Here is a 12,577-nt window from a genome sequence, read left to right as displayed (position 1 = left end):
TTAAGTTGAACCTATTTCAAGTAGGCCAACAACTGATTTTCTGTCTTACACACTAGATATGTTGTTTTGCTTGTCTATTTAGGTTCTGCATTGCAGAGAAAAGAATTTAAAAGTCATAATGCTAAAATCTGGAAATAATATACAGCAGGGGGGAAAAAATCAAAGGACAGCAAATTCCTGTTGAATTCTCTGCTCTAAGTGCTGGATTCTTCTAGCACAGAGCTCTTAACTTCAAGGGCACTGTGTGTGGTTATGCGTTTATACACTGACTAGTCCTGGAGGGTGACATTCGCAGTGAGCCCTGGTTGAGGACTCAAGCTTTGTAAGTCAGTTTGTGAATATATATATATATATATATATATATATATGTTTATTTATTTATTTATTTATATATAAAATAAGATAGACTGAGATGACTTCAGAAAGAAGAAATGACGATTTATTGTTATGAAGGGACTCATTTCTGAAGAAACAAAGAAAAGTGACAATCCTGTACACAGTTCAGGAAAATGAAACACCATTTTGCAGAGGAAATGTCTTTTGCACAGAGCACCAGGCTGGGATAGCACCATCACCAAATTTTTGAAAGGTGGCTGTCAAATGTTGAAGCTATGTATCGAAATATGGATTTTGTATCTTTATGTGTGTGATTTTGTGTACTGGGATTGTAGTTACTTGCCCTTTAGGATAGTTTTAGGTGCTATCATTAAGTGCCAAATATACTGCCTATGAAGTTGATTAATTTACCAAATATTTTGCAAACACCCACGTTATGCAATATAAGATGTGAGGTCCTATAAGGATTAAAAAGATGAGTAAGGTATAAACCTTGACTTCATGTAGCTTGGACTTAATTTGGAATATAAGCATATAAGAATACATACGGTAGAGAAATACAAGATTTAAAATAAAAAGCTGAGGCTACAAGTGTATGTCAGAAAGAAATTTAAGAAAATAGAAATTTAAGGAAATAGAAATTACTGTAATTTAGTACTGAAATAATTCCTTAAACAATGTTCAGTGGTAAGGAAGAGGAAGCTCAAAATGAATAACAGGAAAAACTACAAGCTGGTTTTCACTCTGCAAGAATAGTTTCTCTTGTGCTTATACTCCCCGTCTGTGACTTTTTCAAACCACTGGCCTAAACAAATGACTCAAAAATCTAAGAAACGGGTGGACCCAGGCGGATAGATTCTGACTCTCCCAGCCTGAGCAAGCCCATAAAGTCAGGCTTGCCACAAGACTGATAATGGGTGCTGTCTAGAACTGGCTTTTGAAGACGGCAGCTTCTTGACTTTCTGCTCTGTGGCCAGCACTTTCCTCGGGAGTCAGGTAAGACTGGGTTTAGAACCCGGAGCAAGTGGCCTGTGCCTTCCTTTTCTCATCTGAAAAATGGGAAAACAGTGAGCTCCTCCAGGAGGGATAATTAACATATGAAGACCATTTGCTACAGTGCCTGGCACACAGAAGTTTCAAAGAAAATATAGCAGGTGTTGAGCAGCTGTTTAGTAAGGAAAGATTGAGCTTGGAGCCAGACAGATGGAGTTTGGGTGTTGGCTATGTCACTTACAGCTTAGTAGCCCTGGGCAGGTCACTTCAACCCTGTACCTCAGTTTCCTCATGCCTAAAATGGGAATAACGAGAGCACCTGCTTTGTGGAGAGTTGTGAGGAATGAATGAGTTAATACATGTACAGTGCCTGACACACAGAAAATTCTCAATAAAAATCTTAGCCATTCATTAGAATAGGAAATAGCAAATTATTTTACCTATCTCACAAGGTTGTTGGGAGGTTAATATAAAACAATCCATAAAGGTACTTAGTGAAGCTTCTAGCTCATAATAAGTACTCAATCAGAGTTACATATTACTTTGGTGATTATTATTACTATGATTATTGGTATTTTACTATATTGAATAGTTCTGTAGTATAAAACAGATTTCTACATTTCTAACGATGATTTATTATTCATAATTAATTAGATGCTATCATAAGTTGGTAAAAAACAGGTTTTCATATATGGCTGAGAAAAGATGTGAATTAAAAAGGGTTCCAATAATATAATTAAAGAAAACACTAAATTGATTAGCCTTTCTGGAAATGTCTTACTTTACTACTTTCCAGCTCTTTGTAATAACAGATTTTCTGAGTTTTCAACATTTTGCCATCTGAGTTAGTTAAAGATATATTTATTTCTCCTGCAGTCATTTGAGTCAGTCCCCTGGTATTCAGCTAAATTGAACTCCGGTATTTTGGAACAGTATCTGTTGACACAAATACATTTGGCATCACTAGGGAATTTAAAACTACATACAGACAGCGTCATGATCCCTCACACTCAAGATGATCCAGTATTATTATGAAGTACAAGGAGTTGCTAAAAAGTTTCATGCCGTCATTTCTATACTGAGCATATGGGCATGTTAGTGTCTGGTTAGCAATGGCAGTTACAAAGATTAAATTATAGTATTGCAAACATACTTAATGACCTATATTAGGTGCTTTGCTATTTTGCTCAAAAAAAAAAAAAAATAGAAATGGGAATCTGGTAAGATATGCAGCAAGATATGTAACTATTTAACTCACCCTGTATCTGATTTTGCGGTGATTGTGTGGGGTGAGAACAGTTCCCTCACTCACTTCCTCGCAGAGGCATATCTGATTCTAACTCACCTGGAAGAGACAGATGCCCACTTGAGATTTTGTTTTGGTCTTGCCTAGATATTTCCAGTCTACACAATTCCCTGATGGCTAAATTAAACTAAAAATCTAAGAATTCTGGAAACTGATTCACCTGGGAAGAACATTTGTGGCTCTGGGTCTTCTGCAACAACATTTTATTTTTCTAAGTAAAGAAGTAACATGAGGAGGCCCTTAGTGCTGAAGGACCAGACTTTGTCACCTTGCCTCGGTTTCAGGTTTTCATGGGGCCTGTCAGAGGTCAAGAGAGGCCCAGGCCAGTCCTATATTAAACCAAAACAAAATAAAAAAGAAAGAAAAAGAAGGAAAAGAAGTCCAAAATAGAAATGAAAGTTACAAAATTTGTGGTATATTTTCAATGTCAATATCTAAGGAGTAAACTGTTTCAACCTACACATGTACACGTGTATTTATCCAGTTCAATATAATTATGCCATTCCCAAAATGATTAAAGGAGTCATTAGGGGATTTATGAAAAATATTGATACATCATACACAACAGATGTGGCCCAGTAATGAGACCCAGAATTAAGTTGGGTGGTGATATCTTCTTTCTTCAAACCTGCCAATGCTTCTCTGTAATTATAGGTATAACCTGATGGCCTTGAGGCCCTTTGTGACAGAGGACCGGGGCCAGTGGCCCTCGTGGTGTTCCCCTTTGTAGGCCCAGGGCATCTGCACTTGGGAATATCCAGCTTATATAGGTACCACTGCCTGTTTTTTTTAATGTCAACTCTCTCCTGCGGTCAAAGAGTGGATTAGCCTGTTAGTCTGGGCTGAACTGGCACACTTACTAATGGAATCCATTTGTTTTTTTCCACTTCTATGTGTTTATTGCTCTTTGAGAAAGAAGATCAGCTTGATCCCTTGTTTTCAGTGAATAACAGTCAAAGTGCAGCCTAGGAGCTTCCCTGGTGGCGCAGTGATTGAGAGTCCGCCTGCCGATGCAGGGGACACGGGTTCATGCCCCGGTCCGGGAAGATCCCACATGCCGCGGAGCGGTTGGGCCCATGAGCCATGGCCGCTGAGCCTGTGCGTCCGGAGCCTGTGCTCCGCACCGGGAGAGGCCACAACAGTGAGAGGCCCGCGTACCGCAAAAAGAAACAAAAAACAAAAACAAACAAAAATAAAAGTGCAGCCTAGACTAGAATGACAAGTGTACAGTGATAGAATCAATAGGCCTTGGGTGGGAGGCAATGGAGGACATAGATTTTGAGCAGGAGACAAAAATAAGCGCACACATTCTTAAAGGAGGCTACTGATGAGGGCTCTTTCTACAAGAGAGGACCTCTCAGTAGCCTAAGAGGAGCCTGGAAACTAATGAAAGCCTCCTAACAGGAGCACGCTGGTCAAAGCTCGGTCCAGCTCTGGGCTGTTATTGCCCTTGCAGCCATTATCTCTGACTTGTTAGGAAGGCATGAGGTTTCCAACTGGGCTGAGTAACCGTGAGTTCACATGGGGATTGTCCACTTCCGTGAAATGTCATTTTCAGATATCAGAGGAGGCTTCCATGTCTTCATTTCCTAGGAAAAGCTAGGAATGAGGGAAAGGAGGAGGGACAGAGGGAGAGAGAAGAGTAAGATGGAATCTTGGCAGATGGCAGTCGGTGCCAGTGAGTTAAGAAGGCTTGAGCTGGGTGGAGGGAACCTGAGGATTGGGAACCTTGGCGTGAGACCCAGGGAGAGGGAACAGACATAAGCGAAGGGAGGGATAACAACCAGCTGGCCTCAGCCTGGGGGAGGAGAGGTCCCACTGTATGACCCTGTGGAGAAGGACTCATGAAAAAGTCTGAAGCTGGTTTAAAATGACAGTTTATACAGTTTGTCAGATGGGGGAGTGGGATGGCCAGTTGGGATGGTGGGGATACAAAGAAGGCTTAAGGCTTGGGGCCAGTGTCCCAGAAACCCCTCTCCCTGCTTCTCATTCCTTTCACTAAGATGCACTGCTAAATAACTTAATTGATGAATAAAAGGGTTACAAACTTTTTGATACATCTTATCTGGCTTCCATGCAGAAGCTGAGGGCCTTTGTTAAAGTATGTCAGGTCCAACTGTTCTCCAGTGGTTTCCTGTCTCCCCAGAGTATAATCTGAAGTTCTTTCCAAGGCCTGCAGGGTACTTGAGGACCCAGCGGTGCCCTGCTGCCTCTTCTGACTTCTCTGCTTCCTTTCTCCCCTCAGCCACCCTTCCAGGCCCCAGACCCCTTTGCTTTCCTCTAATGCAAACGACCAAGACTTGGCCCACCCTGGTCCCCAGACTCCATAGGGCTGGTACCTTCTCACTTCATTAAGACCTCTTTCTCTGAATTTATTAGTTTCCTGGGGCAGCCATAACAAAGTACTATAGACTGGGTAGGCTTAAACAATGGAAATTAATTTTCTCACCACTCTGGAGGCTGAAAGCCTAAGATCAAGGTGCTAGTAAGGTTGGTTTCCTCTGAGAGGTGTGAGGGAAGGATCAGTTCCAGGTCTCTCTCCTTGGGTTACAGGTGGCCGACTTCTCCCTGTGTCTTCACATGGTCTTCCTTCTATGTGTCTGTGTCCAAATTTCCTCTTCTTAAAAGGATCCCAGTCATAATAGATTAGGGGTTACCCTAATGATCTCACTGTAGCTTATTACCACTTTAAAGACCCTATCTCCAAATATGGTCACATTTTGAGGTACTGGGGGTTAGGACTTCAACATATAAATTTTAAGGGGGACAGTTTTATGGGACAGTTAAGCCCGTGTTAGCCTCTTATCAAAGAAGACTCCCTGACACATCCAAAGTAGTGTCCCTGTTAACTGACACACATTTATTCTTTTGTGTGTGTGTGTGTGTGTGTGTGTGTGTGTGGTACACGGGCCTCTCACTGTTGTGGCCTCTCCCGTTGTGGACCACAGGCTCCGGACGCACAGGCTCAGCGGCCATAGCTCACGGGCCCAGCCGCTCCGCGGCATGTGGGATCTTCCCAGACCGGGGCACAAACCCGCGTCCCCTGCACCGGCAGGTGGACTCTCAACCACTGTGCCACCAGGGAAGCCCTATTTATTCATTTTTGAAGGTCTCCTACTTCAGTGTCAACCCTAGAGGGCCAAATTCTTTGTTTTGTTAACCAATGTATCTCTAGTGCCTAGCTGATGCCTGGAAAGTAGCAGGTGCTCAATGAATATTCATGAAAGGGTGAATGCATATTATGAAACCATTACAAATTACTCTGCAAAAAGCAATGACAGAGAAAGATGTTCAAGGTATACTGTTAGGTGAAGAAAGCACATTTAAAAAAACTGCATGTGTAGCATAGTTTCATTTTAAAGTCATATACATATAATTTATCTTTATTAAAATAAGACTTAGAGAACAAAACAAAAAAATAAAGCTTGGAGAGATATGCAAAAAAATGGTAATAGTGGGTGGCTCTGGGGGTGGGATTTTGATTTCTCATTTATGTGTATTTTCTAATTTCTCTTTAGTGAATATATATTACTTCTGTAAGAGTAAAAAGACAATAAATTTATTAAAAGTTAATAGAAGATATTTACTCATAACTCGTAACTGGCTGTTACGTTAAGAGAGAAAACATACATTATTTGTCTTTTTCACTGGGGAACGGTAGGAAACAGTACATGGGCAGTCCCTTGGAGCCCAGTGGCTGAGAGCACAGCCCACGGAATCCATGTAGCCTGGATTCAAGTCTTCATGTTCCACCTTCTAGATTTGTCATCTAGGTATACCTGTCAATTGTACTGAGTCTCAGTTTCTCATCTATAAAATGGGGTAATAGTGGTACACTCAAGACTTGGGGCTGCCTTCCATCTCTGGCCCAGACTGGAATTTGATTCTTTTGAGCTCAATGATTTAGAAATTTTAGGACACAGAAAGTCAGGGACCAATCCAAGGGTTTGACTCTCCCTTTATTCTCTGTCAAGGGCAGACCAAGCAATATCAAAAGTACCCCTCGGGCTTCCCTGGTGGCGCAGTGGTTGAGAGTCCGCCTGCCGATGCAGGAGACACGGGTTCGTGCCCCCGTTCGGGAAGATCCCACATGCCGCGGAGCGGCTGGGCCCGTGAGCCATGGCCGCTGAGCCTGCGCGTCCGGAGCCTGTGCTCCACAACGGGAGAGGCCGCAGCAGTGAGAGGCCTGCGTACCGCAAAAAAAAAAAAAAAAAGTACCCCTCACATTGCTTCAGGTACAGGGCCTGGGATGGGGGGAATAATGAGGCACTTGCTGCCAGTGCCGAGTTTTTAAGGGGATATCAAAACAATGATCAAGATAAACAATATTTTAATGGAATATTTTTAATGAAAATACGTTTAAAAATCTATAATGAACAAAATATCAACAATTTTAATAGAGCCAGATAAGTATCACTAATTTCTCCTTTGTTTCAGGTTCCATTATGGCTCAGCGTGGCACTGCTCCCAGCCCACAGACTGAAGGTGGGGAACTTTCAATTATTCAAATCATTATTAATAGCTACTTAATTATAATTAATTATCCAAATTATCCTGAGCCTCAGAAGTGGCATTGCTCTCTCTGTGATGATTTGGCCCTCAGTCAAGGCCCTGTAAGGATACCTGTAGGGAATGTATATTTTTCTGATCCGGTTTATGTCTTTCTCCTCAGCAGACACCTAATTACAATTGCTACCTAACCACGACCTTCTTATCTCATTGAGGACTCTGAGAGGCAAGTTTCTCCCTATTCTTTTATAGAAACATAAAATGCCAGCAAAGCATGATTTCTACCCAAAAGAGCGCTAAACAGAGCTTGCAGATGTTTCAGGCCTCTCCCCTGATACTTCAGGGGAGAAGGGCACACAGACCTTGGCATACCTTGCTTCAAAAACAGGCAATAGCAAACAGCGTGTTCATTCCACCTACTTCCCAGAAGGGAAGATCCTTATGTAATGGGTCAGATGGGCCTTTGGTCCCATGTGGAGAGTCTCCCTGAGGGACTTTTATATTACTGTATCATGGGGGTTTTGTGGGTATTCGTTTCTGCATGTCAAGCACTTCACAGTACACATTCACATGGAAATTACTAATTAAAAGTAGCAGTGATTATAACATTTAGAGTGCTGTTTTCATCAATGGTTTCATTTTGCATAGGACACCTCCTTTGCTGAAACCATAGATTCTAATTTGCTCTGTCAAAGTTATCACTAGAAAAATAAGATATTCTTAGCATGTAAACTATAGGAAATTTCCTCTATTACTCTTCTCCATTTGATTTAATGGACTATATGTTACTTTCAACATATAAGTTGGGACATCACAAAATAAACTGAACCTATGGCAAATTTGTTTCTGCAGAAATCTGTGTTCTTTCTAGTTACCCAAAAACTCAAGAGACCAAGGGGGGAAAGGAATTATTTGAATGGTGGATAGTGCATAAGACTTAGGTATGGTTGCAGTAATTTAGCATAATCCATTGTAAGGTGATGGTCTGGACGAACTTCATAACAGTGAAGAAGTTAGCTTTGAGGTTTTTTTTCTCTAATTGAAGGAATGCCGCTCACTACACCTCCCCCATATTGTTATTTATTTATTTATTTTAATTTTTAATTTTTTGGCCTCACCGTGCGGCATGTGGGATCTTAGTTCCCCATCCAGGGATCAAACCTGCGCTCCCTGCATTGGAAGCACAGAGTCTTAACCGCTGGACCACCAGGGAAGTCCCTTCCCCATATTTTTAGATTAATGTCTTTACCAGAGAAGTAAAACACACTGGGATTACATATCCTTGTCTAGTAAGAAGTCTGACTACTCCAAGACCACCATGTGGTGAGGGATGTCTAGCCAGACCCAGATGTTCCAGCCTTCGCAGACCAGGCACCTGACGTAGGAGTGAAGAAGCCACTGTGGACATTCCAGCCTCAGGAGACGTGACATGGAGAGGAGCCCAGCCAACAGCCAGGACAGACACTCCAGCTGTGTGGCCCTGTGTGAGCCATCTTGGCCATGTCCAGTTGCTAGATGCACTCCCGCTGAGGCCCCAGCTGTCCTGGAAAAGGGATGAGTGGTCCCCACTGTGCCCTGCCTCACCCATAAAATTGTGAGTGTTAGAAAATGACTGTTGTTTAAAAATGCTGCAGGGGAACAGAAACTAGAAGCAGAGGCATAAAAGAGAATAGAGAAGACTGAAAAATAAAAAATAATTATAACAGTTTTCAAATTGTGATTGTTGGTGCTCTCAATTCAACTTTTTCATTCATTTATCTGTTCATTCAAGAAAAATGTATCGAGACCACCGCAAGCTAGGTATTATACTTAGTGCCAGGGATACCAAAAAGCTGAATAAAATAGCTCTGTCCTCAGGGGAGTGGCTAGCTTAATGAGGGTGTCAAACAATCGCCACACAATGTGATACAAGGCTGCTTTACAGAAGGAACTCATGCACTGAAGATGTAGAATCTCACAGCCTTGAGGGAGTCAGAGAATCAGTGCCCAGGAGGACATGCTTGAGTTAAGCCTCAAAGAATGAGTAGAGGTTTACCAGATGGCCAAGGTGGGACAGCGCAAACCAATTGCAAAGAACAGGGTAGACTCATTTTGAACATTGGCTTCAGCTGCGTCTGTGGTCTCAGCTTTTCTCTGCCTCTCCTGGGCAAAGCATTGATTGCATAAACAAAGTATTATTTTCAGAGGAGTATTTGATTTTATCTACGTAGTAAGTACAACTGGAATGAAACAACTCATGGGGTGTATGGCATTACTCAACCTAGGCTCATCAAATGAGCACCCTACAGAGGCCAGGTCTAGTCGCTAGAAGGGACAAGGCCTTACCCGCCCCCCAAATGTAACCTAAGTCGTTGGGTTTTTCTCCAAGTGTTCTTTCTATTCAAATATAACTCTTAAGGCAAGTTCCCTGGCCCCTACCTCCATCCAGTTTGCTGTCCTAATCCCTTCTGATAGAAAAGTTCTAGAGGTACTTCAGGGTGGATGCCATGCTATGAGTATAAAAATCGATTTGTCTCCAGAACAGGACAATAGGGCCATCATGAGAAAAAATTCATGTCCTAAAGTCTATGATCTTTGTTTCTAGAAGGCAAACCTGGTTAAAAAGACATCTTCAAACTTTTCCGTGCTGTCAAGTTTAATGAAACTCCTCCTTCTAATATCAACTTCATTTGAGGAAGCTGCTGTCAAAAAGGCTACTAGGAGATACTGAGGGGAACACGTTAAATCATTGCAAGAAAATGGTTCTAACTTCAGTAAGGCAACTTTAAGAGAATAAAACTGAAATATCTTAAATGTACCAAGATGTCACACAAGGGAAACAAATGGAAATATGGAAATGCTGGGAGGAAAGGCACATTGGCATGATTAAGAAAAATACAATTGAAAGCATCTAATGTGTTTTTTTTTAAACACTCTGCCTTGTTCTAAGTGGATTTGGCAGTGAGTTATTTCCTGGGCAAGTGTAGAGGGGAGCTCTCTTATGAAACTAGTTAAGTGCAGACCACATGCTTTTACAGTCTTTGGAGCTGGGAGTAGAGCTGGCATCTGCTTTAGAAAACCAGGAGAGAAAGGCACTTCCACCCCCACTTGGAGGTGATTGAAGGAAGCACTAACAGTGGGATGAGAAAGATTTTAGATTTCCCGTAACACTTAGACAAATGGAAGTAAATAAACCATTAAATGGCAGAGAAAAATAACCGTCCCAAGAAGGCAAAAGGAAACCCCTAGTCTCTCTTAAAACTGCAGCCTTTTTCCTAGAACTTGTCTCAGAAAGTTTGTCTCTGATGTTTGCTTTGGAATTGTAGCCACAGGGGACGTTTGGGGCCAGAACTGACCTGTCCAGTGAGCATTAATTGCCCTGATGGTATGGTAAACTAACACCTTTTCGGGTTTTTTTTAGAGCATTATTTCAACTAAATTCGCATTTTCATCTCAACGGACTTACTTGGCAGAAAGAAACCTAGATGTTGTGAGAAGAGAGAAGGTGGGAGAAGAATTCAGAAGGAGTAGAAAAAGACACCTAGAAGAGACACTGGGTAGTTTACTACAATGGTACTGACTATACCAGTACCATTGAATGCTCTACTTACTAAAAAATCCGGATTATAATGTTCTGAAGTTGGGAATGAGAGAAGTCAAGTTGTTCCACATCAAATCAGGTATAATAGTTATTCTTAACTTTTTTTGTTTACATACATCATTGAGAATATGATGATAAGGGTAGACTCTATGTCCGGAAAAAATGTACATATTACTTACACACAGAATCCTCTTCTATAAGAACTAGTCATAATACTCAAGATAGAATCCAATTAGTTACAACACACAAATATATAATCCTGTTCACTTGACCATCATAGACTTTCTTGCATCTAACCTAGTTTCATTCTAGAGTTTAAGCCTCTCTCCACTTTTTCTGTCCTCTTAGCTTAAGACAAGATCATTACAGAACTCCTTGTATAAAATTTTCATATGTGCTTGCAAAGGGCTATGAAATTTTATCATGATCATTCTTGAAGTTGAAACTTCTCTAATCTTTTCTTACAGATTGTTCGTTACAGAGAGTGCTTTCAATATCCAGTTTCAATATCTAGTTCTTCCTTCTGCATTAGTCACTCAGCTATATGATTACATTTTCTGAGCCTCCCTTGCAGCTCTGTGTGGCCATGTGACTAAGCTTTAAACCAATGATATGTAAGCACTGTACTATGTGGATCTTCTGAAAAATCTCCCTTCTCCTCCTTCACACTACTGTCTGGAATGAAGTCACAATAGATGGAGACCAATAACCATCCTGGGCCATGAGTTTGAGATGTGATGGAGAAGACTGTCTGTTGACTCCCCTATTAGAAGATAAATTTCATGAGAACAGGGACCTTGTTTCTCTTGGTCAAAGCAACATTCTCTGAACCTAAAAAGTGTCGCCTGTGGTAAGGGCTCGGGTATTGAACAGCTACTAAATGAATAAGATGAATGAATGAAGGAGTTTACTCCAGAACCATGTAAAACACTAATCATAAAGTTCTCCCAGGGAATGTTCAGCCATCAGTAGGCATATGCAAGGTGTCAGATTCTATCACAGAATCAAACTCTTGCTTAATTCAAACCACATTACTTCTCTTTGCTTCCTTTTGCTCTCCCAGACTTGCCGCTGTCATAAAAGGATACAGTTTTTTCTTACTGCCCTCCAATGTTCTCTTAAAACAAAATATTTTCAAATCTATTTTCATAACGATGCTTCCTAGTATTTTTTTCTGCTTAGCAAGTTAAAAATTCTTTAATTTTCAAGGTCACACCTACCTATTTTTGTATGCGTCTGCTGTTAAATGCAGACACTATTTTGAAACGATCTTAGGCGTTGTCTCAAGTCTACAAGAATCATCCAAAATGGTATCTAATGACATTCCTAGGACTTCAGACAATATTATTATTGTCATGGAATGTAGTCACTAGGTCCTAAGGATTTAACAAGATGTTGTTTACTGAAACTGAACTTCATTGAATCCTTTCCCATTCCACCGTGGTTTCCCACATTTCAATCTGTTGCCTGTTTTTGTCCCCAAACCTTACTTTTGTCCCCAAATCTTTTAAACAACTAAATTAAATATTAATCATCCTTGCTTCCCTGATATTCGAGGTGACCTTTTCCTCCTGGTATCCTTTTAATAAAGAAGAGTATTCCCTGTGGTCTTTTTTTGGTCTCTTATGTGATTAAAGCGTTTGTAAAGTTCCCACTTTTTGCAATTACATGTCATTTTCTTCTTAATTTTTTAAACTCTTCCCCCCAAAGTTGTTGCTATGTCTTTTAACTATTTGGAGGAACAAATAGTTCACATCTTCCACTTTTGTGACATACCTATTTATACCTGAGCTCCTTGGTTTTTGCTCAAATTTCTTTTCAATTTATCCAACTTTGAGGGAAGATACTGTTTC

General features: G+C 41.0%; 1 long non-coding RNA gene across 2 annotated transcripts in view; it reads left to right on the top strand.

The window, feature by feature from the left end:
* The window catches only part of LOC113629053 (uncharacterized), a 73,916-nt gene extending 61,594 nt beyond the window's left edge, over nt 1-12,322 (top strand). For both annotated transcript variants that reach the window (XR_003436364.1, XR_003436367.1), the window contains exons 2-3: nt 7,073-7,120; nt 7,308-12,322. This is a non-coding gene — a long non-coding RNA (uncharacterized LOC113629053). The remainder of the gene's footprint in view (nt 1-7,072; nt 7,121-7,307) is intronic.
* Nucleotides 12,323-12,577: the final 255 nt, after the last annotated feature.

The sequence above is a fragment of the Aethalodelphis obliquidens genome, unplaced genomic scaffold (genome assembly GCF_003676395.1).
Source record: "Aethalodelphis obliquidens isolate GAN/ISIS:26980383/991018 unplaced genomic scaffold, ASM367639v1 scaffold2, whole genome shotgun sequence".
NCBI classification, from domain to species: Eukaryota; Metazoa; Chordata; class Mammalia; order Artiodactyla; family Delphinidae; genus Aethalodelphis; species Aethalodelphis obliquidens.
Note: the sequence above shows the minus strand (reverse complement) of the source record. Positions and strands in the feature narration are given on the sequence as shown.